Raw genomic sequence first — 25,621 nt, forward strand, 5'->3', positions numbered from 1 at the left:
CCCCGAGGACATTCCTTCCTAGGTGCAGATCCAGCAGCAGAGTTCATCCCCACCAGAGACTTTTGTAACCTGGGGATCCAAGAGAAGGACCAGACAACAGTCCAGAGGGACCAGCCAGATGTCCGCAGCCCTTCAGACACTGGTGGACGCTGATGGCAGCAATGCCCCTCCTGACCGTGACACCAGAGACAGCAGACACGGTTCCAGTGTTGCAGCTGAAATGGACTGTTTTGGGTGATACGCAATATAAAGACTGTAAATGGACAATGGGCCTGCTTGCTTCTCCCGTGGCCACTTGCCATATGGTGGCCTGGGAAGAGGCTTTGCCCTATGCTTTCTATTGAAGGACTATGCTTTTAAATTAGTGGGTGAAAAACCAACACACCCACCTGCCATTGTTATTGAGACAATGTTACTGGACATGACTTTGCTTATGTGCACCTGTGAAACTAGAATTGTTCTAGAATTGTGAAAAGTGCAATAGAGAATTGTGATAAGCTAGAATTGTTCTAGGATTGTGAAAAGTGCAATAGAGAATTGTGATAAACTAGAATTGTTCTAGGATTGTGACAAGTGCAATTGAGAATTGTGATAAGCTAGAATTGTTCTAGGATTGTGACAAGTGCAATTGAGAATTGTGATAAGCTAGAATTGTTCTAGGATTGTGACAAGTGCAACAGAAAATTGTAAGAAACTAGAATTGGTCTAGAACTGTGATAAATGTAACTAGAATTGTGACAACCTACCTCACTGATATTTGTTAACTAGAATTGTGATGTTTTACCTTGTTGACTTCCCACCTCAGTGTTGACATCCTACCTCATTGGCATCCAATCTCTTTGGCCTATTATCTCGAGTATGACTTTGATGAATGGGTTGAACACTTGGGCCACTGTTGAGCCTGGTTCTCATTGTCATACTTCTGTTTACTGATTTGCTGCTTTGTACCTCCTTGGGCATAACACTCTGTCATCTCATGGACCAAGTGAACTATAGCTGGTGCTAAAAGTTTAGCTTGGTGAGATGTGCGGTTCCCGCAAAACAAGAGAAAGGGAATTGTAAGGGCCCTTTAAAGGGGCGGACACAGTGCATCGGGATTGAGGCCCAGAAGTAATTTCTGTGGATATTAGGACTGCCCTTGGGCGGGATCCTGGCCATATTGAGATAGTTTTGTAATGGGTGACTCTCTCGCTGATTGGCTGTGTGTGTGACCTCACAGGCCCTATGTAAGCCCACTGCAGGCAGCAACCACCCTCTTTAACCTCGTGCTGTTCACCCTGGCTCCTAGCCTGGGTGGCCAAGCCAAGATGGGTAGCCGAAAGAGGTAAGGATTTTGGTAGTGAACACATGGGTCTTCTGACCAGGTGTTCACTCGGGAACCAACAAGTCAGGGCATCAGTTAGGGCATTATGGGAGTAGGTATAATAAAGGCTTTTAAGATTACACGTGACTGTTCTTGAGTGCGCTACCGGTTACTAAGTTATAGATTCAAGAGATTGTGGCCAGAGACCTTAGAAGGCCTCAGAGGAGGCGAGCCGGGTAGAGCTCACACTGCAAAGGACAGTGGTCAAAGGTACTCTGGTGGGTCTAGGACAGACTAGTAATTGTAACTGCCAGGAGAGCACGTTACAATTCACATTATGGATCAAGCTTTTCTTCCTCTTGGATTGTGACTCCACCAACAATGCATCAGGGTCCCAGTTTTCCCACAGCCCCTCCAACATTCAGCATTATTTTTTCCTATCATAGAAGCCAATCTGACAGGTGTGTAGTAGTATCTCAGAGTTGTCTTAATTTTCATTTTTCTAATCAATAGTGATTTTGAGCACCTTTTCATATGACTATAAGTAGTTTCAATTTCTTCATCTGAAAACTGTTTGTTCATATCCTTTGACCATTTATCAATTGGAGAATGGCTTGAACTATTATAAAATTGAGTCAATTCTCTATATATTTTGGAAATGAGGCCTTTATCAGAACCTCTGAATGTAAAAATGTTTCCCCAGTTTATTGCTTCCCTTCTAATCTTGTCTGCATTAGCTTTGTTTGGTCAAAAACTTTTTAACTTAAAACTTAAAAAAGAATTAGGATTGTTTAGGGTGGGCAAAGAGATAGATTTTAAACCTATGTTATTTGCAGGTAAAACTATGAGGTTCAGAGTAAAAATGAAGGAAACAACAATATTTATTAAGTACTGTGTGGCAGACGGTCTACTAAACAAGTTTTATAAATATTATCTTCTTTGATCCTCACAATGACTGGCAAATAGAAAGAATGGAGAAAAAGTAAGATATAGCTGGAGAAAGTGGTAAGTCAAGAAGAACACTCTTGTTTTGCTCTTTGATGGAGTAAAAACTGGGACTTTGTCTTAACTTTGAAAGTAGATTTTGAATTAAGATGATGGAATTGTTTAGGTATACAACATAGAAAAGCAAATTGATATAGTAGCACGGTATTTACTAAATCTACACACTCCTGTTGTTGGGTGAGACAAGGACTTAATATTCAACAAAAATTGTTGGAAAAATTGGAAATCAGTTTAGCAGAAATTAGGGTTAGAAGGAAGTCTTACAATCACTGCTGGGATAAGCCCCAAAAGTATAAAAAGTATTTTAAAAAAGGATAAAAAAGGATAAAAAGTATAAAAGTATAAAAAGGTCACAGGTTCACCTTTTAGAGAAATAAGGAAGAAATTTCTTTTAGGATCTATGGATAGGGAAAGTATTTATAACCAAACAAGTGTAGAGAAGACCACAAAAGATGGGACAATTTTGATTACATGAAATTAGAAAGATTTTGCAAAAATAAAACCAATGCAATTGAAAGTAGAAAGGAAATAGTTAATTGGGGGGAAAAACATCAACTTTGCAAACTTTTCTCTGATAAAAGTTTGATATCCAAGATATAAAAAAGAATCAGAGAGCAGGATGACTGTTTGCTTCTTTTGAAATCTGCCAGTGGAAATAAAAATTAAGTTTGTTTTTTCCTGTGATGTCAGTTGCTGGGAAGGGCTCATTTTATTGTGAAGAACTTTAGGTAATTGGATTATTTATCTCTGTGTGAAGAACTATCCTTTTCCTTTCACACCCCACTGTCTCTAGGCCAGGACACATAATCCTGAACTTCTTTCTAGTGGATGCAAACTTCTAATAAGAAAGAAAAGTAGCCATCTGCTTTTAGGCCATTTGAGGTTGGTGAATGTTGCAGGTATGGAGAATTGCCAGTAAATCATAGTTACAGAATCCTTTGAGGAACCAGAGAGCATAAAACGTTTGGGGAAGAAGTTCAGGTTTAGGGACCCATGACTCATAGTTGTGACCTTTTTTTTTTTTAAATTGAATGTTATGAGAATAACATGTAGATCTTTCACTTGGAGTGTTATTTGAGGTAACTTAGAAACCTTCATATACTTGTAGATGTGAAGAAGGCCCCTTAATTTTTTCTTATTGAAATCCTTTGGTCATTTTCCAACTTGTTGGCCAAAACTATTTTGAAGTGGGAACAGAGAAGAGCAGGTTGGGATTTTCATATTGGCCTACTAAAGAATGGTAAGGACTGGGGTATACTAAATGCTGAATAGAAGACTCTTAGACTTGCTTCCAGTACTTTTATTTGATTAATTAAGCCATTAGAAGAACCTTCACTAATATTAGTAATTTGTTTGGCAGGTGAAGATCATAAAGAGACTTGGATCAAATGTAGCTACCTCGCCAGGTATGGCTCTCTTTTTAATTGTTGTTCAGCTTAATTTTTTAAAAATTTGAAACCACTGAGGATAAACATGAGATGTGTTTTTTTTTTTTTTTTCCTAAGAAGGGGTAAACCAGAGAACCCAGATGAGAATGCCAAGAAGGCGCGGCTCAAATGAAATGAGAGAGCTCTTATAGGAGTGCTCAAAGGGAAGATTTTGTCCATTTTTAATTTGCCACTTGTCATTTTTCCTGCCCTTGTGGGTGAAAGATATGAACTATAGTTAGAAGCTGTCTTGGTGAGTGTTACTAAAGATAGGCAAAAAAGGGTTGTTTTAGTCTAGAATTCAAACATCCATTTGTTTATTTATCAATCTGTAGTTCTATTATTTGGTAGCCCCATTTTGAATGCTTGAGAAATTGGGAGCAAAAGAGGGAAATCAGTAAAATAATCTGCACCTGGGAGGGATAGTTTATTGAAAACATACAATTGGATCTGATGAAAATAGCCAAACTGGGCAGAAGAACTCTTCTTACATGTCTGTAAATAGAGAGCCTTTGCCTCCAAAACAGGAAACCAGAGCAGCCCACTGTTTTGTACATGTGTCCTGTGAATGAACATACTGGGCAGTATTTAGAATAAATGGAATGAGACAGATAGGTCTTGCCTTCCCAGAATAGCTATGCCTGGGGTATTGGAATCAGAGAAGGGTTTAAGAAACCATCAGAAAGAAGAACAATCAATTTAGGGAAGTATGAGACTTCCTCTTCTTTCAAAAGCGATTCATTCTCAGGTCAGTTTGTGAAGGGAACCCTGTGGGTTGATCGAGCCCTCCCAGTAGTACCTGCTTAAGTGGAATGAACCTCAGCTGTTGCTCTTTATGTTATGAGTTTTCTGAATTTGGGGACACCTGGGTCAGCTCCTGGATTTCTCCCCCTTTTACTGCATGTAAGTAAGATGACTCCTTACTCCATGTATGGGAAACAATTACTACTGAGGGTTGCAAAGCTGTGGGCAGCCCAGAAATAATCTTGATTTCAGTAGGGTGCCTTCTAAAGTCTAAATCTTGGGAAAGCAGTCCTTCAGCGTGGCTATTTGTAAATCTGCCTTTACAGCGATTGGATAAAAGAGTGTTATTGAAGGTATCCTTAAATTGGGGGCTTGTCCGCAGGCAGTAACTTGAAAGGGCAGTACTGTGTACTGAGAGTGTCTCTCTCCTGCTCTGAAATGGATGGAGTATTGATAGCTGTTTGAACCAGCCACTGTGGGGCTGATTCAGAGCAGCACAAAGCTGCATTTGTGTGTGTTCTGTAAAGTTCATTTGGGGGAAGTCTTGCAGTAGCATATCTGTCTGATCGAGTGTGTGCTCTTTGTGCTTGATTTGCTGTCCATCCTCCCCGCCCCCCTCTTCCCCCGCTGTTAAAATTCTCCTCCCTACCCTGATGCCTACAGCTGGTGGGGATTTCATTTCAAGTAAAATCAACATGCATGAAGAACTATGGTAGGGACTGAAAGGAGAGCTAAGGCTAGGCTAGGTGCTGCTTATTTGGTGGGCTTTTATCCTAGGGGGCTTAGGGAACTCCTCTTGCTTGTCTTTGTGTAGAGGACATTTAATTATTGGAGAAAGCATTAATTGTGCCCTCTCACATAAAATCTTTGATCTTAATTGTATTTATAATAATAATTTTTAATTAGCCACTTCCCTTGATGTGTCAAGGACACTACCACCTTCCCAATCATCCAAGCTTTCAGCTTTAGAGCCATCTCTGATTGTTTCTTTCCTCTCTCCCCTCCTCCTTTACATCCCCTCAGTTGTCCATTCCTCTCAGAGCTTCTTTTGAATTACCTCTGAAAATTCACTCTGTTGCTCTCTTAGTTCATTCAGGCCCTTGTTATGTCTTTCTGTACCATTTTAAGAGCCTCCTAATTGATCTTTCTATCATCAGCAGCTGCTTTTTCCATTATGTACTTCACATTCATGCCAAATAACTTTCCCAGTGCCCAAGTCTGACCATGGCACTGAACTGTTGGCTATACATCTTTTTAAATTATTATTTTTATTTTATTATTAAAGCTTTTTATTTTCAAAATGCTTGCATAGTTTTCAACATTCTCCCTTGTAAAACCTTGTATTCCAAATTCTTTTTTCTCCCTCCCTCCTCCTCCCTCCCCTAGACAGGAAGTAATCCAATATATGTTAAACATGGCAATTCTGTATATATTTCCACATTTATCATATTACACAAGAAAAATCAGAATAAAAAGGGAAAAATGAGAAAGAAAAAACATCAAACAACAACAAAAAGGTTAAACTACTCTGTTGTGATTCACATTCAGTCCCCATAGTAACCTCTCTAAGTACAGATGGCTCTCTCCATCACAAGTCTACTGGAATTGGCCTGAATCACCTTACTGTTGAAAAGAGCCATGTCTATCAGAATTGATCATCACATAATCTTGTTATTGCTGTGTACTGTGGTTCTACTCACTTCACTTAGCATCAGTTCATGTAAGTCTATCTAGGCTTCTCAGAAATCATCCTGTTGATCGTTTCTTATAGAACAACAATATTTGATTACATTCTTATACTAAAACTTACTCAGCCATCCCCCAAATGATGGGCATTCACTCGGTTTCCAGGTTTTGTTTTTTTTTTTTTTTTTGTCTAACATTTCACTCCAACTTACCTTTAAAGCCTAATTTCATGTTCTCACCTTTAGGAATTCCAATCCAGGCAAGCAGAAATACAATCTTTCCTTATCCTGTCTTGGCATCATTTGCTTCTGCCTTTCCTATTTCTTGGAACAGCCTCTTTCCACTTCTCCACATGCTGAAATCATAGGATTTGATCTCTAAGGTACCTTTAAAATCAACTAACACCTTCCCATTTTATAGATAAAAAGGATAAGGCTTTAAGGGGATCAAGTCATGCCTGAGGTCACACAAGTCATAAATAGTAGAGCTGACTCCAACTGACTCCAAATTCAGTGCCCATCTCACTACAATTCTCTTTCCTCAAGAAATGGTTTTTTTGATCTTATTTTTCTTGTGCAGCATGATAATTATGGAAATACATAAAGAAGAATTGCATATGTTTAACATATACTGGATTACTTGCCATCTAGGAGAGGGAGAAGAAAAATTTGGAACACAAGGTTTTGCAAGAGTGAATGTTGAAAACTATACATGTATTTTGAAAATAAAAAGTTTTATTTAAAAAAAGGGAAAAAAAAGAAACTGTTTCCTCAGTGAAACCTTCTTAATTTTTGTTAGAACATTCTGAACTTCTTTTTTACTTTAGTCATATTCTGCTATCATCATATCTTTCTGTGGACAGGTCTGTTGACCTTGTTAGATTTTAAGCTCTTGAGGGTCACACAAAAAATTTAAGTTGTATCCCTAGTACATAATACAATTTTTTTTGGAAATATGGAAGCTGCTGAATAAATCTTTGTTGACTTGAATTGACTTGAATGTCTTGCTAATATTAACATAGTATTTTTCATATTAGAAGGCATATTTTCACTGGAAAGCTCACTGGATCATCTCAAAATCCTCTGATACTACCTAGTATCCTTGTTTTATAGATGTTGAACCTGAGGCTCAGAAAAATTTAGTAATTTTCCCAAGTCCTTAGTTAAATGGAAAAACCAGGATTTAAATTCAGATACTGTTATTCCCAATTTCGTTCACAAAATTTTGAGTCTAGGAAGAACATTACATGTAAATTCTCTAGCTCAATCCCTTGCTTTTACAGATGAAGAAACTGAGGAAAGGGTGAAATAGCATACACACATTTATTACTTGCCCAGTGCTTATTATAAACAGTATTTTAGGCATAGTATATGTGGGTAATATGTATTTATTTTAATGGGAAAAAGGCCTATTGTTTGCCCTCTAAGGGGCTTTAATATGGGAAATATAGAGTAAGATTTGAAAATAAAATTGTTCCTTTACCATTCAGGTGAGTTTAGGATTTTATGTATCTTTCACTTTCATTCTTTCCCTCTCTTTATGTCCTGTTAAATGACAGCAATTAAATCTTGCTTTCTCGGTAAGAATTGCATTAGGTATCTGCTCCATGAAGCAAATGCCTATTGTGCAAGATAGAAATAGGAAGTTTTCTGCAGTAGCATGTTGGAGCAATAAGAGATAAGCAATTACTTCATGACTCTGTTTCCTGGGTCTGCTTTCCTTTTGAGTCCTCCTGGTCTCTTTTCGTAAAGCCCACTTCTGCTTTTGTGTACATTTTGGAGCCAAGGGAGTCTTGTTAGTTCTGAGTACCTCACACAGACTGGGACCTGAATTTATGTGGCTTTTTCCCTTTTGTTATTGAACTAGTCATGAGAGCCTATAAACAGTAAAGGCAATAAGGTGGTTTCTTAACCTAAGATGGTCTTTCCCTGGTACCATTGTCTCTAGGACAATGATAGTGAAGGAGGATGTTATTGAGAGAAGGCTGGGAAGTCTTTCAAGAGTTGATCATAGCTCCTAGATCAGACAAAGTTGAAAGAACAATAACTTGTTTAAACCAGACACTGTCCCTAAATACTGGGGTTTATTGTGATGTGCTTTTTTTTTATTTATATAGGCAATTGGGGTTAAATGAGTTGCTTAGGCTCACACAACTAGTGTTAAGTGTCTGAGTCTGGATTTGAACTTAGGTTCTCCTAACTCCAGAACCAGTGCTCTATGTGACATGCTTTCTTGTCCAAACTTCTTAATTCCATGGTTCAACATGTTCCAACTGGGGATCAGTTGTAAGACTGGAATCTGGACCTTTAAGCTAGTCTATCTTCTATCCTCTATCACTTACTAGCTGTGTGACCCTGGACAAATCAGTTAACCCCATCTGCCTCAGTTTCCTCATTTGAAAACTCCAAATCACAAAGAATACAATGCAACTGAATGTTAACCGCTATATTACAACCTTAATTTTTGATTTTGTAAGCCAATAAGATAGATGCTTTTTAAAAGGTTGGTAGATTCTAGCTGGATCTAAATCCTATGATTCTCACGTGATGTTGCATCCATGACATTGCCTTCCAACACTTGAGACAGAACTAGAGTTCTAGAGATTATTTTCATAACCATTGGTAGAGATGGGAAAGTAAAGATATAGGCTGATCGTTCCAGATCTAGCTTCTTTGCTATTCTTCTAATCATAATCATCATAATAACCAAATAACTAGCATTTTTATACTGCTTTAAGATTTTTGGCAAGCACTTTACATGCTATCTCCTTTGACTTTCACAGCAGCTCTCTGAGACAGGTGTGATTATTTCCATTTTACAGATGAGGAAACCAAAGCTGAAGTGAATAGTTGCCATTCATAAATATCTGAGGTTGACACTTCCTGCTTCTAAACCTAGGATTCTTATGTCTTCCAGGGTTTGACATTTTTTTGCAAATTTTTATATATTATGAGGCTTGGTCTCTTATCAACACAATTATATTCCTTCCAGGATGAATATCTGTTGTTGTTGTTTTTTTTTTTTTTTTTTTTCTACTTGGTCTAGTCTGGCTACTCTGCCCATCTTTTTTTTTTTTTTTTTTTTTTTTTTTTTTTTGTTGTTGTTGTTGTTGTTAATTCCTTCTAGTTTCATTGTTGAATGCCCCTATCATAATCTGATTGGTGGGAATAATCTCTAAAAATAAAAGAATTAGATTCTTTCTTATTGTTCTGTATCTTTGTGTCTTTACCAGAGAGTCAGATTTGGCTCCTATCTTGGGTCTCTACAAAATAGAGTAAAAATCAAAAACAAAAACAAAACAGATTTTGTGCTTATCCATGTAAAAGAATTTAAAAAATACAATTGATTCACAAGTGAAAATGATAAAGACTTAAAACTCACTACAAGTCTAATTTCTACTGTCCTAGGAGGTTGGTACTAAAAACATGGACCATTTTGTGATATCTTTCAAAAGGCATTTCACTTTCATCTCAGTTCTGTAAAGTCTGAATAACTTTTTTGAGGTCGTCTGATAAGCCAGATCAGCTCTTGAGTATGTTCTCTTGTCTGTGGTCATCTATTCTTCTGAGAATCATGGTAGTAGCTGATGGGAACAGTTCCCACCATGTAGTAAGCACCTAGAAGGGATTCGGAATCTCCTGACTCTGAACTTAAAAGATTGCTTCCTGGGGCAGAAATGTCTACCTCAGGATTGCAGTTTGATTACTGAGACTTTAGAAGAGAGAAACAAAGGACCTATAACCTAGACTTAGGCTTGTGTAGGCAACAAATACTCCTATCTGCTATGTGTAAGTATTGGGACGGGAAGATAAGAGGAACCTTTCTCTTTCCTCTTTCTCTGGCATGGGAAGTCCCAGAGAAAATATCACATATTTTGGAGAGAAGATTGGGAGATTACCAATGGCTAAATCTTTTTTCATGCATCCATCCCCACTCCTCTTTTTGTCATTGGTAGAACAAGGGATTGGTGTGTTATTCTCAAGTTCCAAGTCTTTCAGCATTGAGCCAGACCCCATATATCCCATCAGAAGTGGCCCAGGATTCCATTATCTATTTTTGTGCATATTTTAGATCCTTATTAAATTGCAAATTATTTAAAGGCAGAGACCATACAATATGCAGATTGGTTGAAGGGCATGATGCCATGCCTTAAAAGTAATCACTCCATAAATACTTGCTAAAATACTAGAAGTAGCTGTCCTTTCTACTATAATTTCCAAAAGTAGAACATAATATAATATCTAGAATAGAAAAATAAGCAAGAGCAAAATATCTGCCCAATTTCCTGATATTATTGTGACATTTATCTTAGCTTGTAAATATGGAGTGGAAGCTGATTTTTAAAAGGTACTATTTTCTTTTTAAAAAATTCTATTATCTATTTCAGATTTATTATCTAAATCTCTTGTATCATGAATCTCTTTTGGAAGTACAATCTATGGATCCTTTCTCAGAATGGTTTTAAGTGCATAACATAAAATACATAGAATTACAAAGGAAACCAATTCAATATCTATGTGCTAATGTGATACTATGTGTTAATTGATACTAACTTACATTACTTCACCTTGCTAGTATTCTCTAGAAGCTCCTTTCTGTTTCTGCCAAAGCCAGTCCAAGTTTCACATTTTATAGAAAATTATTCACATAAAGTTATACAAATTAATAGTTCATCCATTCCATTCACTCCTGAAGAACATTTTCTTCTGTGCTTGTATCTCTTCAAATAAGCATCATTGTAGTGTAGTCCATTTTCACCAGGTATCTAGACTACTAGAATACTGTTCTTGTCCTTCACAGAATTATCAGAGTGAATTTTTCCTATGTGTCATTTAAAAGGTTTATGGAGTCGGTTTTGAACACCACTGCAAAGTAAATGTTGTTCTCAACATTTAAATCAGCTGTACTTTTAAGTGTTTGTGCCTTCAGTCTCTACTTTTAGCCTCTGTATCCTTAACTTCCTCTTTTCTTCTTTTTCCTTTCTTTCCCTCTTTTCATTGTCAAAATACATAGAGCCTTAAACTCTGCACCTTTATTCAGCAAAACCAAGCTTGAGAAAAGGGATCTGAAACTCATTAACACTAAAGTGTAATATATTCCAGGGATATTTACATTTTAGCAAAAGATTAAATCTCAATTCAAAGAAATAAATCTTTTCTACATAAAATGCTTTGTAAATCTTTAAATGTCAGACAGTAATTGTGGAATTTCAGATATCAACAAACTGGCAGGAAAGGACTGGGTGGAGGGAGTTTTTCCAATATTTCTGAAGCATCCCTCTTAAATGACCCCATATTTCATATTTAGCACCTGTAAAATATCTTGGAATTGGAATTAAAGAATTTCAATATTGTGAGACCTTAGGCAATTTAATTTAATTCAACCATCAGTAGCTCAGTTTGGTTGTTACCTAGAGTAAGAAAGCATGAATAATGTAAAATAAATCTAGAAAAAGAGTCTGAAGAAGATGAGAAATTATCTAATTGTATTTATTTTATATTTATATTTTATCTCAGAGGCAATAGAGAGTCACTAAAGCTTTTTTGAGTGGGAGAGTAATTCAATTGTTAGTCCTTTCATTTAGGAAAATGAGATAGAAGAAGTGAGAGACTGGAAGCATAGAAGCCAATTAGGAGACTATTGTCACATTCCCAGATGGGAAGTTATGTAGGCCTGAAAAAGGATGAGAGAAGAGGAGGGGTGTGAAAGATGTTGTAAGAGTAGAATTAACAAGCATTGGCAATATAGTGACTGAGGGATAAAGAAGTCATAAAATCATCAAAAAGTCTCATAATTAGAAATTATTTTATTTGAATTATTTATTTGATTTTATTTGATTATTTCATATCTAATCAGGAATTTCCTGTGTAACGTCCCTGGCAAGTGATCATTTCGATTCCATTTGAACTTTTTCACTTACCGATTCCTTCAGGGAAGCTTATTTCACTTTTGGACAGTTGTGATTTTGAGTATGTTATCCTTACTTTGAACTAAGATCTGCATTTGCCTCTGGAACCAAGAAGAACAAGTCTAATCCTTGTTCCAGATGACATCACTTCAAATATTTGAAGTCAAGTATTATGTGCTCCTTAAATCTTCTCCAGGCTAAACATTTTAAGTCTTTCATGTGATTGTCATGAAATATTTTTAGGTTTCCTTACCGTCTTGATTGTCCTTCTTTGGATAAGTTCTTGATTATGCCTTTCCCTCTTAAAATGTTATACTAAAATATATATAGCATTGCACCTAAACACAATACTCTATAGGCAAATTGACCACAGTTGAGTACAAGGTGACTATTACCTTTCTTGCTTTGAAAATTAAGTTTCCCTAATATAACCTAAGATCTTTGTTGGTTCATATTATGTTTATAGTACATTAAAATTCTCTCTTCCACCCCCGCTTTCCCACTCCTCTTCTTCCTCTTCCACCCCAAGAACTCTTGCTGATCCAGAGATAGGTCTCACAGGTTCAGTGGATAAAGGTTGCACTGGCTTTCTTTCCAGTTATGTGACTCTAGGCAAATCATTTCACTTCTCTTTTGCCTCAGTCTCCTAAAGTGCAAATTGAGGTTAATAATACCTATATCCCAGAATGAAATGAAATAGCATTAGTAAAGCATATAGTACAATTTCTGGCTGTTTAATAAGTACTTTTTCCTTCCTTTCTTCCTCTTGTCTTTCCTTCCTTTTTATCCTTCCCTTTTTTGATAGCTGCCATTGCTGCTTTAAGAACCTGTCATTATTTGTGATTTCTGCTTTTTTTTTTTTAAGATTGTAAATCAACTGGAAGCAATTACTTTGAGAATGCTCTATTAGCTCTCATAAAATTAGACTTGGGAGAGTTCTTATAGGATCATAGATTACAATGATTACATTTATATGGCACTTCAAAGTTTACAAAGTCCTATAATTATCTCATTTGATCTTCACAAGTTTAAGTGATTTGGCCAAGGTCACACTGCCAGTCAGTGGAGGAACTGGATTTCAAAAAAAAAAAGGTTTCCAAACTCCTAACTTAATGTTATTTATGTCACTCAACAATGGAATACACACTGATAAGGTCTCTCAGCAGATGGTTTCTGTGGTTCTCTTTAAATCTACTCTCTTAATAGATGACCTATTGAGATAGCTTCTTGAGACAGCTGATTGCATTTTGGGATGCTCTAATTCATGGGTTCTGAAATTCTTTATTATTTATTTATTTATTTATTTTTACATCATGGATCCCTTTAGCAATCTGGTGATTTTGATTCATTTTTTTTAAAAATTCTGAATCATGTTTCAAAATAATTGATGGAAATGTTATATTTTAGTTAAAGGTTGGTAAAAAAAATAAAAAGGATTTTTCCTCCTTCAAGTCCCCAGAACCCATGAAGTCTATCCTTGGATCCCAGGTTAAGCATCTCTTTTCTAATTTTTAGGAAGTAGCTCCTTTTGAAATCTATCTCCTAGTAGATTTTATATATAACTCCAGTTTTGCCATTAGTAGCCACAGAGAGTGAGGCTAATCTCTTCTACACAGCTGCTTTTTCAGGAGTTGCTGAACATTTTTTTCTTCTTTTACTTATTTGTATCTTTGTACATCAGTGCATCATTAGTCAGAGTAATACATATTGTATAGGGCAGAATCAGAAGAAATATGGTGATCTGAAAATGGGATGAATTGCCTTTAGAAGCTATAAAAGTTCTGCTTTGAAAAAGGAGTACTTTTAAATAAAATACAAAACATTGTCTGAAATATTGTATGTGGGAATTTATAATCCTCTCAAAATGATAAAGGATTGGACTAGATGACCCCTAATTTCCTACTCTAAGATTTTATAATTCTTTAGTCCTTATAATCTTCTTTTCTTAACTGGATCATAGATTTAGAGATAGAAGTCATCTGACAAGTCAACCAGATCAGAGATTCTTAAACTTTTTTTCATTTATGACCCTTTTTTGCCTGAAAATTTTTTATGTGACTCAGAATTTATAGGTATATAAAATAGGTCTACAAATCAAATCTTTACTAATGATAAATAATTTCACAACCCCCACATTCAGTTAGAAAACCCCATTTCAGGTCACAATCCACAGTATATGAGCTAGGATCTTGTCCATCAAGGTGAGAAAGCCAAGAGAGATCTCAAGAGGTTAAATGACAGATATTAAATTTCTAGTTGGGTCACCAGACCTCAAATCCAGTACTCATTTCATTATATCATATGACTTCTTTTATTTACTCTCCATTTTTATCCCATTTGAGGAATTATTTGGATCTAGTAGACTTTTTCTGGCAAGAAACTTAACTCTGAAGTGGTGGCTAATGCAGAACAATCCCCTTAAGTGGTCTCACAATGAAGAAACTCATCTACATCACTGGCAAAAACTTTCAGGGAACAAATCCAATATGAGTCACTTCAGTGACTCTAACCTGTGGCACTGAGCCTTAAATAGTAAAGTGTCACTTTATCATTGGATGGAAATAAAGTGTAACACTAAACAATGAAACACATTTAGGAAATGGGAAAAAAGCTCATTGTGAGATCTATTAAAAAAGATGGCTTTTCATGAAGGGTTGAACTGCAATTACTATACAAGTAAGGGCATTTGCCAGATATGGGCACTTTGGTCTTCATCTGGAAGGATGCTATTTTCCAAAACATATGGTTGAGGAAAAGTTCAGACACTAAGAACTGGAAAATGATGCAATGGGATGACACATTTGTCCAAACAGCTAAACAAAAGGGCCAATCTAAGCAGTGCTAAAAGAAGAAATATCCTAATGGCTATGTCAAATCTCAACCATTTGGTGTTTTCCTATGGACTTTGTTTTCCTGTAATTTGTACGTGATCCCTGTATACCTGTTTAACTACCTAACACAAATGGTCTGGATTTCAGTCATTCAGGTCTCCATCAGAACATCAGATTCTCATAAATGAGCATCACAATGGCTTTCAAACACACTAATATATGCTATTATGATTACTCCTCAAAGTTAAAAAAAAGGGGGGGGAATATCACAGTCCAAATTTACATTTATTTTGTTGGGGGATAAATTAGAATCTTAGTATCTTTCCCCTTTTCTCCCCTCCCCCATTCCATTTGCTCAGTACTTACAGGGATTTAAACAGCTTTTAAAATCCTGTTCTAGAGTAGTTAATAGTTAAATATGACAATTTCTCCTAAACATAATGAAGAGAAGGAAACATTTTCAAGAGGATTGTAAACCAGTCCCTAAATCTGGAAGGGGGTAACAACTTATTTATAAACATTTATGAAATCAGCTACTTTCAAAAGATTGTATAGTATGGAAAAGTACTGACCTTAAATGTAAAAGATGTGGCTACTTGGTTCAAATTCTTTCTTACCTTATTTGTTGTAATATCTTGACTAAGTAATTAGTTTCTTTTTTCTGTGAAATGGAGATAATAATACTTGTCCTATTTTACAAGATTGTTTTGCATGTTTTATATTAAAGCAAGCTATTAATGTTAATCATAAGTTCTTAGAATTTTAGAATCATGATAATGATAACAACCTTGAGAAATAGGTGCTAGTACTATTGCAATTTTAATTGGGGAAGAAATTAAGTGATTTGCCCAGAATCATACAGGAAATATCTAAAGTAGAATTTGAACTCAGGTCTTTGCTAGATCCAGCACATACATGGTACCTAATCTAGAGATTCTTAACCCAGAAGATAAAGGATCTTTTGTCTTAATTTAATGTGTGTGTGTGTGTGTGTGTGTGTGTGTGTGTGTGTGTGTGTGTGTGTGAGAGAGAGAGAGAGAGAGAGAGAGAGCGCGCGATGGATTTGGGATTTATATATTTGATTTGGTAAAGAAAACTTAAAATCTCTCAGAATTGTGAAGCATGTGTTAGACTTGTTTAATGAGTCTTTATTAATGTGTTTTGAAAGTAAATGTTACCTTTTTTTTTTAATGAGATATGAAAATATTTAGGCTAGAAAAAATTTAAGTGATTTAAAAAATTAAATCCACTTAAAATCAGATATAAGTTTTACTCACTTAAAATATATTTTTTGATAATTATATTTCAATATAATTGTTTTCCTTTGTAATCCAATATATTTTATGAATTAAAAACATTGTTTTTGAGAGATAGTTCATAGGCTTTACTGCCTAAGAAGGTCATGTCAGGAGGTTGAATTATTAAGAAAATGATTCTTTTTACTTACATTATTGTATCTATTTAATAATTTACTTGATTGTATCTTCAGGTAGAGTAGCTCTTCTTATTGATTTTTTTTTTCATTTCTGTATTTGTATCAACAATACCTTACACATCCTTAAGATCCTTAAAGCTGTTGATATGAATGAATGGAATTGAATAGAATCTTGGAAGATATAGTAGTGCTTGTTTAAACCTAATACCTAGAAGAGTATTCTGCATGTAGGAGGCACTTTAGCAAATAAGTATTTAACTTGAAAGGAAGCCCTATATTATAACTTAGTTATCTAATAAAAAAACTCCAGATGGAATTTAATTTGTTAACGCAAAGGGCAGAAAGACAATTTTAGATTAATATTGTCTACAAAGTTTCATCTGGTTAGCAGGCAATCTTAGTGATCTCACTTTAGGATGAATACTTTTTGTAATAAAAGAAGGGATAAATTCCATAGCACTGAATAAATATTACAGTGTTATTACAAAATAATTCAGGGCAGGTATTTTTAGTTACAGATGAAGAAACTAAATCCTGGAATGATTCTTTTAAGAACACATTCATTTAAACACATTTTCTGACATCAAATTCGATGATTTTTCCAATGTATCTCCCTAACTTTCCAAATGTCAGCATCTTTACACTGATAAGCCATTTAGATGTCACAAAAGGTAGTGTGCTTGGAGTCAGGAAGACTGGACTCCATAGCCTGCCTTGTGTGTCTTTGGGAAATCATTTAACTGTTCCTAGCTTCAAATCTTAATCTATATAATTATAGTGAGATTGAACTCTAAGGTCCCTTCCAGTTCTAAATCTGTACTCCAAGATCCTGTACTTATTCCATTGTGGTTCAGCAGGACCACTTGCCTAACTAGCATGAGAAAACTTGGCGGAAAGGTGGGGAGAGATCCATTGATCCTTCCCACTTAAAAGAAGATTCTTAATTGAATCAATCAACTGGAACTGAGTGTGAACAAAGCCTATATACTTCTTTGAATCAATCAGTCATTTTTAAGAGACTTGGTCATGCCCCAAAGACTTTTTATGAAAGGAAGGATTGTCTCAGAAACAGAAATGACATGCCTGAAAGTAGAGAGAAAGCAGTGGAGTCATACAAAGCTGAGTGGAGCACCAGCAGCCCAGTGAAAGGAGAAAATTAAGGTAGGACTGAACTATGATGGAGAAAGGAGACATTGAAGAGGGTCATTATCTCATTATTTATCTTGGAGCAGAAGATCTAGGCTGAATATTACCATAGTACCCATCTACTCAAAGACCGAAAGAAGTAATGATTAAAAAAAAAGTCTGGTCTGTTCTTAATTTCTCTCCTAGTGCCCATTGACACTATAAAATTATCTTTGTTACCCAAATGTTTCTAGTAATCCAGATTTTACTCCAACCACAGAAGAGCCTGAGGTTAAATAGTCAGTGGGAGCTTCTATAACCTAATTATGAAGACGTGCAATATTAACATTGAATGTCAACTCTATATTCAGTTCATTAAGAGGTAGACAGATGAAGTGCATTTCTCAGTATAAAGTATGAAAATCACTTAATTTTATAGAATTAGATTCAAGGGAACTGTTTTGAAAGCAAAAGGATATCCAAACCATGAATGTTTTTCATATCTGGAATGAGAGTGAGTTCCTGTCTTATCTCTAGAAACTAGAAACTCGAATTTCCTTCAGAGATAAACTTTGACATGAAGCCTTCCTGAATCTTCCAGATATCTACTTGTGCCCTCTATCTCCTGAATTATCTTGTTTTTTTTTTTTAATATTTTCTATATAATTATATCAATCAAGCAAAAGCACATAAGAGATGTAAGTATAATTATGTGTGTACATATTATATTCCCACTAGAATGCAAGTTTTTTTGGGAAGTAGGGGCTGTTTTGTTTTTTTATTTTGAATCCATATAGTAGGTGTCTAAATAGGTGCTTTTCTATTGACAAGCTACATGACCTTCTAAATTCCTTCTCAGGCCTACACATTTAAATCCCTTTATAATAGCTTGAAGGAACACATGACCAGTTTTCCCTTGATGAGAGCTAATTACTGTGAGTTTGGTGAAGGGAGCTGGATTTTTTTCTCTCTCAGTGCTCTGTAATGCTTTTCTAGCTAGAACTGGATTTCTCTGTATAGTTCAAACTGCCAGGGTTTTCTGCAGTCCGATTTTCAACTTGATTAATCAACTAGACCAGCTTTTATGTAGGTAATGGGAAATTAAAGAGAGAGTGTGTGTGCTCTGAGGTTCAGTAAGGAATTGGAGTCCTGTTGTGTTTTATCTTTTGAGCATTGTCTAGCATTCCAGGCCTGTGTACAAATCAGTTTCCTCGATTGGAACACAAACTCTTTAACTATTTTGAATTAAGAAGTCAGCACAGGAGCAAGAAAGGAAAAAAAGAATTTATCTGTCACATAACATGGGTAAGTGAATCAAAGGGGGTGGGAGCCCAATGATTCTAACAGGGGTGGACCATTTGCCTCATTCAGAAGCTCTGTCTAGAAAAGCCATCTATATTTGGTCTGGAATGCTGCCCTGTATAGTCTAGACTGGCTGCCTAGTCTTAGCATATAATGGCATGGAATCAAAGCCTGTGTCTGAAATGGTGATGTCTCCGCTCCTTCTATGCACAGCATCTTTGGAACTCAGGACTAGAGTCTATGCAATGGGAGTAAATGTCTTACTATAATATATGCCATTAAGTGAAAGACATAGTTAGGATGTTATTTACATTATCAGCTGAAATCTTTTACACTAATATAAGTATCTTGTAATGGCCTCTGAAGCCCTGCTTTTAGGGGATTGAAAGACAAAAGATTCAGGGTCTTTACAGTCTCTGAAGAGATCATGTAACTAACTAGTTAAGTTGAGTCTTCTTGACTCCAAACCTGGTGCTCTATTCCCTGTACTGCCTTAAGTGCCCAAATGAAAAGTGACCAGATGGCACTTTAGATAATTCTAACATTTTATAAATCTTTTTATAATTCTTCATTTGATTTTTAAAAAATCTACAAAAAAATTTGAAAGAAAAAAAGTGTAAAAGGCAAGGGGAATGTTGGGAGGGAACTCTTGAATAGTTTTCCATTTATTCCTTCTTTTCCTTTGGGAGGTTAAATTTGAGGAAAGTGAAATGAAATGAAATGAAAGTACACTTTTTGTATCTTAATGTGTGTGTGAGATGAACTCTTTCAGTAATCTGATAAAGCCTCAATACAGTGTCTTTGTCTAAATTTATAACTGAAAGAAGTGCTAGATTTTAGGTAGAGATTAGTGAAAATAATGATGTAAGTTGTTTTTCTTCCCCTCATCCAAGTTCATAGACTTCTTGAAATCTATCTTCTAGGATAAGAAACCCTTAGTTGAGAATCACTGGGCTAATGTAACTTCTCAAGGGATGCCTGAAGATATTAGACATCAAAAGAGATTTAATTGACTTACTTTGGGCCACCCAGAGCTAAATTAGTGGGAAAATCAGTTCTGATTTTTCAGTGTTCATTCCCTACACCAGACTTGGTTCAGCATTCTTACTAGCATTTTAAAAAAGCAAGGCTTTGGGTTAATAAATGTAGTGAGCTGTCATCTCTAGAAGCTGCCGGATCACTCTCTGGGAAGAGATCTGCTGTGTCTTCTACTCAAATCTCTCCGACTCTTGTCACTATCCAGACAACCTGAGTTCTCACCTAGTAATCCTAACAAATAAAGGTCTCTAGTCTTTTTGGTATGCATAATTAAATTATCTTACATCTATCCCTATACTTTAGCATTCTTTTTTATTGATTACTGGATGTGAGGGTCTATGAGACCCAATTCACTTAGATGAATTGATAATGAGAAGCTTTATACTTGATAACCTGGAGAACTGAGGAAAAGCCCATCCTTATCTTTAAAGATGTTCCTAGTTCTAAGAAAAGCAGTCACATAAGTACAGTGGGTATAGGAATGGGAATAGGAAGTGATCCATATGTCTGAATAAAGATACTGCTTAGTTTTGAAAATTTAAAAAGAATTTAAAAGAAAAAAATGTATAAAAGGCAAGGGGAATATTGGGAGGGAACTCTTGAATAGTTTTCCATTTATTTCTTCTCCTTTGGGAGGTTTAATTTGAAGAAATTGAAAAATACTTTAATTTTATCCCACTGTTGGAAATGTAAGCCTGAGGTACTGTTCTCAGTCTGCATACGACATAATCACTCTTGCTCCTAACTCATTAAATTAACTAACTGTTGTTGTTCAGTCATTTAAGTTGTGTCTGAATCTTCACAACTCCATTTAGGGTTTTCTTGACAAAAATCCTGAAGTTGCCATTTTCTCCTCTAATTTACTTTGCTGATGAGAAAACTGAGGCAAAAAGGGTGAAATGATTTGTCCAGTACTAGTAGATAGCTGAGGCCAGATTTAAACTCATGGAAATGAATCTTCCTGACTATAGGCCTGATACATTATCCATTGTGCCATATAGCTGCCCTGAACTAACCCAGAGATGATGTAAATGCTTTACCATTGCTTCCATATTGCTCTGATGCTATTTATTTTCATTTGTGTATTTTCATTAAGTTCATGCCTGTGTTAGTATTGTTTATCTTGGCATTAGTTGGAATAACTTTCCCCTTTACTTAGGGTCTCCTTCCTTACCTATATTCACCTGTCCAAATTCTATTCTAAGCTCAGTTAAAATTTTATTCTCTTCATGAAGTCTTCTTTTATTTTCTTTGCTCTCTCAACTTACATATTACTTGGTTTCTGAATTATTCATTCTGTCATATAATCATATGATGCCATCTTGTATTTTTAAATATTTTGTTTATCAGAGGTCTTCCTAAAGTGCAGGTATTCTGATCATATCCATATCTTTATTCAATAAACCCCAGCTCTTTATAATCTCACCTATTTCTATCTTTCCAGTCTTCTCATAGTTAACTTCCCACATACTTTTTTATTAAAGCTTTTTATTTTGCAAAACATACTGATGAATAATTCTTTGACAGACCCACATACTCTAAAAATCCAATAATTCTGCTTGGTTTCCCTTGTTCTTCCTCACACATGACACTCCTAACTCCTTGTATTTTCTCTTGTTATCCTCCATGCCCAGAATGCTTTCCCTTATCATTTCCATCTCTAGAGTGAGAAGATAGAGTATCTAATGAGCGCTCTCTCTCTCTCTCTCTCTCTCTCATTTCAGACTTGTTTCTTATACTTCCAAAATAGCCATAGGAAAGTCATTTATAATTTCCCTGAGTCTCAAGCTATAAAATCATGATAACATAACAACTGTAATGTCCACCTTTATGGGATTGTGAAACTCAAATGTTTAAATTAGAGTTAAGGAACTAGGGATGTTCAGGCACTATGAAAATCAATAGAATATAAATTCTTGGAGTTCAGGGGCTACTTCTTTTGTCTTTATGTTCCTCAAGATTTGAAAGTCACTCAACTATCCTGAGCTTCAGCTTTCTCTTCTATGAAGTGGGTACAGCAGTCCCTTTTGTTGGGTTATTAAATGGATTAAATGAGAATAAATGATGCAGTGTAGTGCTCTGCAAACTTTAATGCCAAGCAAATTTCAGGTTTTTTTTGTTTTTTTTTTTACTGAGAACTCTAAACTTCAGTATTGGCCTGGCTTCAGAGCCCTTCATGCCCTTCAACTTCATGCCTTTATTTGTACTGTTACCTAAAATCCTTATCTATCTTCTCTACCTGTAGAAATCCTAATCATCTGTTAAGCCGTTCTTTAGATCCCACTTGTTCCATGAGATCTTTCTGCAACATTCCATTTATTAGCCATCTCCCCTTTCTTTGAACTCCTGCAGCACTTACGATCTGGCTCATCCATTTTGACTTTTAATCAAATGTTATTGTTTTTCAGTTGTGTCTGACTTTTTTCTGACCCCATATGGGGTTTTCTTGCTAAAAATACTGGAATGGTTTTAATTTTCTTTTCCAGCTCATCTTACAGATAATTGAAGCATATAGAATTAAGTGATTGGCCCAGAATCACCCAACTAGTCAGTGTCTGAAGTTCAGAAAGATGAGTTTTTCTGATTACAGATCTGATATTCTATCCACAATGTCACCTAGTTGCCCCTATTTAATCAAATACTTCATGGTGTTGTGACTTAAACTGTTTTGTGTGTTCGTGTTTTGTTTCCTTGGTGAAACAGTGAGCTTTTTCAAGGGCAGGTGGTACATTTTTGTAATATTTATGTTTTAGGTCCTCAATGAGTCCTATTCAATGAATGAATGAATTAGAAAAATGAATAAAGACTTTAGTTCTTACCTACTGGAAGGCTTCTCAGTGACTGAAATAAAGGCTACAAAAACAGATTTGAGTTAAATCTTAACACCTCCATCTTTTATATATAGCAATAATTTTTTCCCTTAGGGATAGGGAGTAGACTTAGTGATTTCCTTGGTTAAGGGAACTTATGAGTGAGGAAACTTCTACCAATAAAGGCCCTTGTTTTCTCTGCTATTTGGTCTTTAAAAAGTTGCCTTTAACATTGAGATGTTAAGTGACTAGCCCAGGGTCATAGGGTGAACTTGTATCAGAGGCCAAATTTAGGTCTTCCTAGCTCCAAAGCTAGATCTCTATCCACTGAATCACACTGCGTTTTCTCTCCTACCATGGTATCTGTTTAAATATATATCAAACCTAGGAAGAAAAAAAAACCACCATACAAGTCTCTCTACAATAAAACAAAAGAAATAAGTAGGAGAGAGAAAAAACAGAGGCAAATTAAAATCCACTTGTAGTTTTGGATAAGTTATTTGATCTTATTGAGTCTTGGTTTATTTATTAAATGAGGGATTTGGACAATATTTCTCATGCATATCCTATTTATTCACAGTCACCATTCTAGTTTAGCCCTTTATTATCTCTCAGTAAGACTATTGCAGTAGTATTCTAATTAGTCTTTCAATACCCTCTTTTGCCTCAAGATACTCCCCACTATCATCCATCTTCTGAACAGTCACTCAAGTGATTTTCCTAAAGTTCAGATCTGACCATGTCACCCTTCCTCTTCCCTTTTCCTATTCATTAAATAACAATGCTTCCCTGTTACTTCTTACATCACATTTAAACCCCTTTGTCTGACATTTCAAGCTCTTCACAGCCTGGCTCCAACTCGTTATTATATTACATGTTACTTCCCTCTACCTACTGTAAAGTTCAGTCAAACAGACCTTCTTGATATTTCTGATGAGAATTCAATTCTCATTTCGAGATCAATATACTGGCTGTCCCTTATGACTGGAATCTTTTTCCTCCTTAGTGTTTAACCTTTTTGAGTTTTTGTCTTCCTGTAAGACGATTCATTCACCATTTTTCCCCTTCTTTTTTACTAAAGCATTTTAACTTTCAAAAAATATGCATGGATAATTTTTTAACATGGACCCTTGCAAAACCTTGTATTCCAGTTTTTCTCCCCCTTTCTCCCATCCTCTTCCCTAAATTGCAAGTAATCCAATATATGTTAAACATGGTAAAATATATTAAATATATGCAAACATTTATACAATTATTTTGCCACACAAGAAAAATCAAATCAAAAAGGAAAAAAATGAGAGAAAATAAAATGCAAGTAAGCAACAAAAAGAGTGAAAATGCTTTGTTATGATCTACACCCAGTTCCCACAGTTCACTCTCTGGGTGTAGATGGCTCTCTTTATCACAAGATCATTGGAACTGGCCTGAATCATCTCATTATTGAAAAGTGCCATGTACATCAGAATTGATCATCATATAATCTTGTTGCTGTCAATCACCCATTTTTGTATAGGTTGTTTTTAGGTATCCCACAAGGTTACTTTGCTTTATTATCTGTAGATATTTTTATTTATATACTCTATGGGTGTATGCCATGTCCCTTTTAGAATGCAAGCTTCTTGAGGGCAGGACTGCTTTTGCTTTTGTTTTTTCATCGTTAGGATCCAGAATCTACTAGTTGATCGATCAGTTAACATACATCCATCTCTAACATAATATGATTATAAAATCACCCTTAAATGCTATCAAATAAAGTTTTAATTGCTCTAGAAGCATATTTTGGCCTCAGTTAATGTGGGTGATCATTCAGGAAGCTAAAGGAAAATTAAATTAGAGATAGTGATGTGGAGCTCAACTCCTCTTGAGTCTTCCTTTTTTTTCCTCTCTCCTCTCTTGTAGTCAACCTCACTCATTACTTAATATGACCTGTCAATAGCACCTTATATAGGCACTTAAAAATCCTGTCTGGGCCCTGACAGCATGATTTCATCATGCTTTCCATCCTGGCTCACTCAGTCATTGTGATTAGAAACAACTTCCTTTCCTTTTTGCTCCCAATTTAGCTACTAGGGCACCAGATATGGTCTACTTAGTTGGTAAGGCTCTTTTGATGTTTCTCTTAACCAATTAATAAAATATTTCCCCCCAGTTATATTTAAAACATTTTTCAACATGTGTTTTTTAAAACTGTTGAGTTCCAGGTTCTATCCTTTATCCTTACCCCAATTAAGAAACTGCATGTGAAGTTATGCGAAACGCTCCTACTTATCTCTTTCCCTTTCATACATTACCTTGGTCTTTTCATGTTCCGTCTCCATGTTAAACTCTGCTCTTATCTAAAAGTCTAAGAGGTATTCTGACATTGTTTTGTTTGTTGTAGTATTGAGGGACTAAAATTGAATAGGTGGATAATGACTAGAGCCTGGAAATCTTTCCCTTTTCCTTTTTACATACTTTTATTTAGTATATGAGAAAACATTTATTAAGTATTTACTATGCTCCAGGCATGTGAGATGGTCAATGCCTTCAAGGAATTTTTATTCCATTTTGTTGAAACTCATTCAGGAGAGTGGTAACCAAGGAATGGTATTTTGGTCTGGAAAACCACTGGGAGAGTGAGTGAAACAACTGGGCAGTCAATTGACTCAAACTTTTCCTGAAACAAAGGCAGTTTTGATTTGATTATTGTTCTCAGAGAAAGAAGTGAAAGTGATAGCAGAGCTGGACATGACTGGGATGAAGAAAAATGGCTCTAGGGAGTTCAGAGCTGAGTGACTTATTTTTTTCTGGACATGGTCTCTAGAAGTCCAGTTAGAGATTGGAGTAGTAGCAGTAGCAACTAAGAGAGAAGTAACCAAGCCCAGGGGTAGGGGATTAGGACATCTTTTTCTTGTGCAGAAAATTTTATTGAACACATCACTTCCTTTTGTTATCACTGCAAAAATTTGGGCAACTCGTCCTTAGCTTGATGAATTTAGAAATTTTGTAAAGAAATCCAATTCACTTA

The 25,621-nt window shown here is 35.7% G+C and overlaps 1 protein-coding gene across 2 annotated transcripts in view; it reads left to right on the forward strand.

The window, feature by feature from the left end:
* The first annotated feature begins 3,696 nt into the window (after nucleotides 1–3,696).
* Nucleotides 3,697–25,621, forward strand: part of IPCEF1 (interaction protein for cytohesin exchange factors 1) — a 190,297-nt gene continuing 168,372 nt past the window's right edge. Inside the window, exon 1 of one of the 2 annotated variants that reach the window (XM_074309479.1) lies at nucleotides 3,697–3,714. The gene's annotated coding sequence lies outside the window, so the exon portion shown is untranslated. Of the gene's footprint in view, nucleotides 3,715–4,535; nucleotides 4,639–25,621 lie in introns of those variants that run through there. The other variant, XM_074309475.1, reaches the window with a different exon arrangement.

This window comes from Sminthopsis crassicaudata, chromosome 4 (assembly GCF_048593235.1).
Source record: "Sminthopsis crassicaudata isolate SCR6 chromosome 4, ASM4859323v1, whole genome shotgun sequence".
Taxonomy (NCBI): domain Eukaryota; kingdom Metazoa; phylum Chordata; class Mammalia; order Dasyuromorphia; family Dasyuridae; genus Sminthopsis; species Sminthopsis crassicaudata.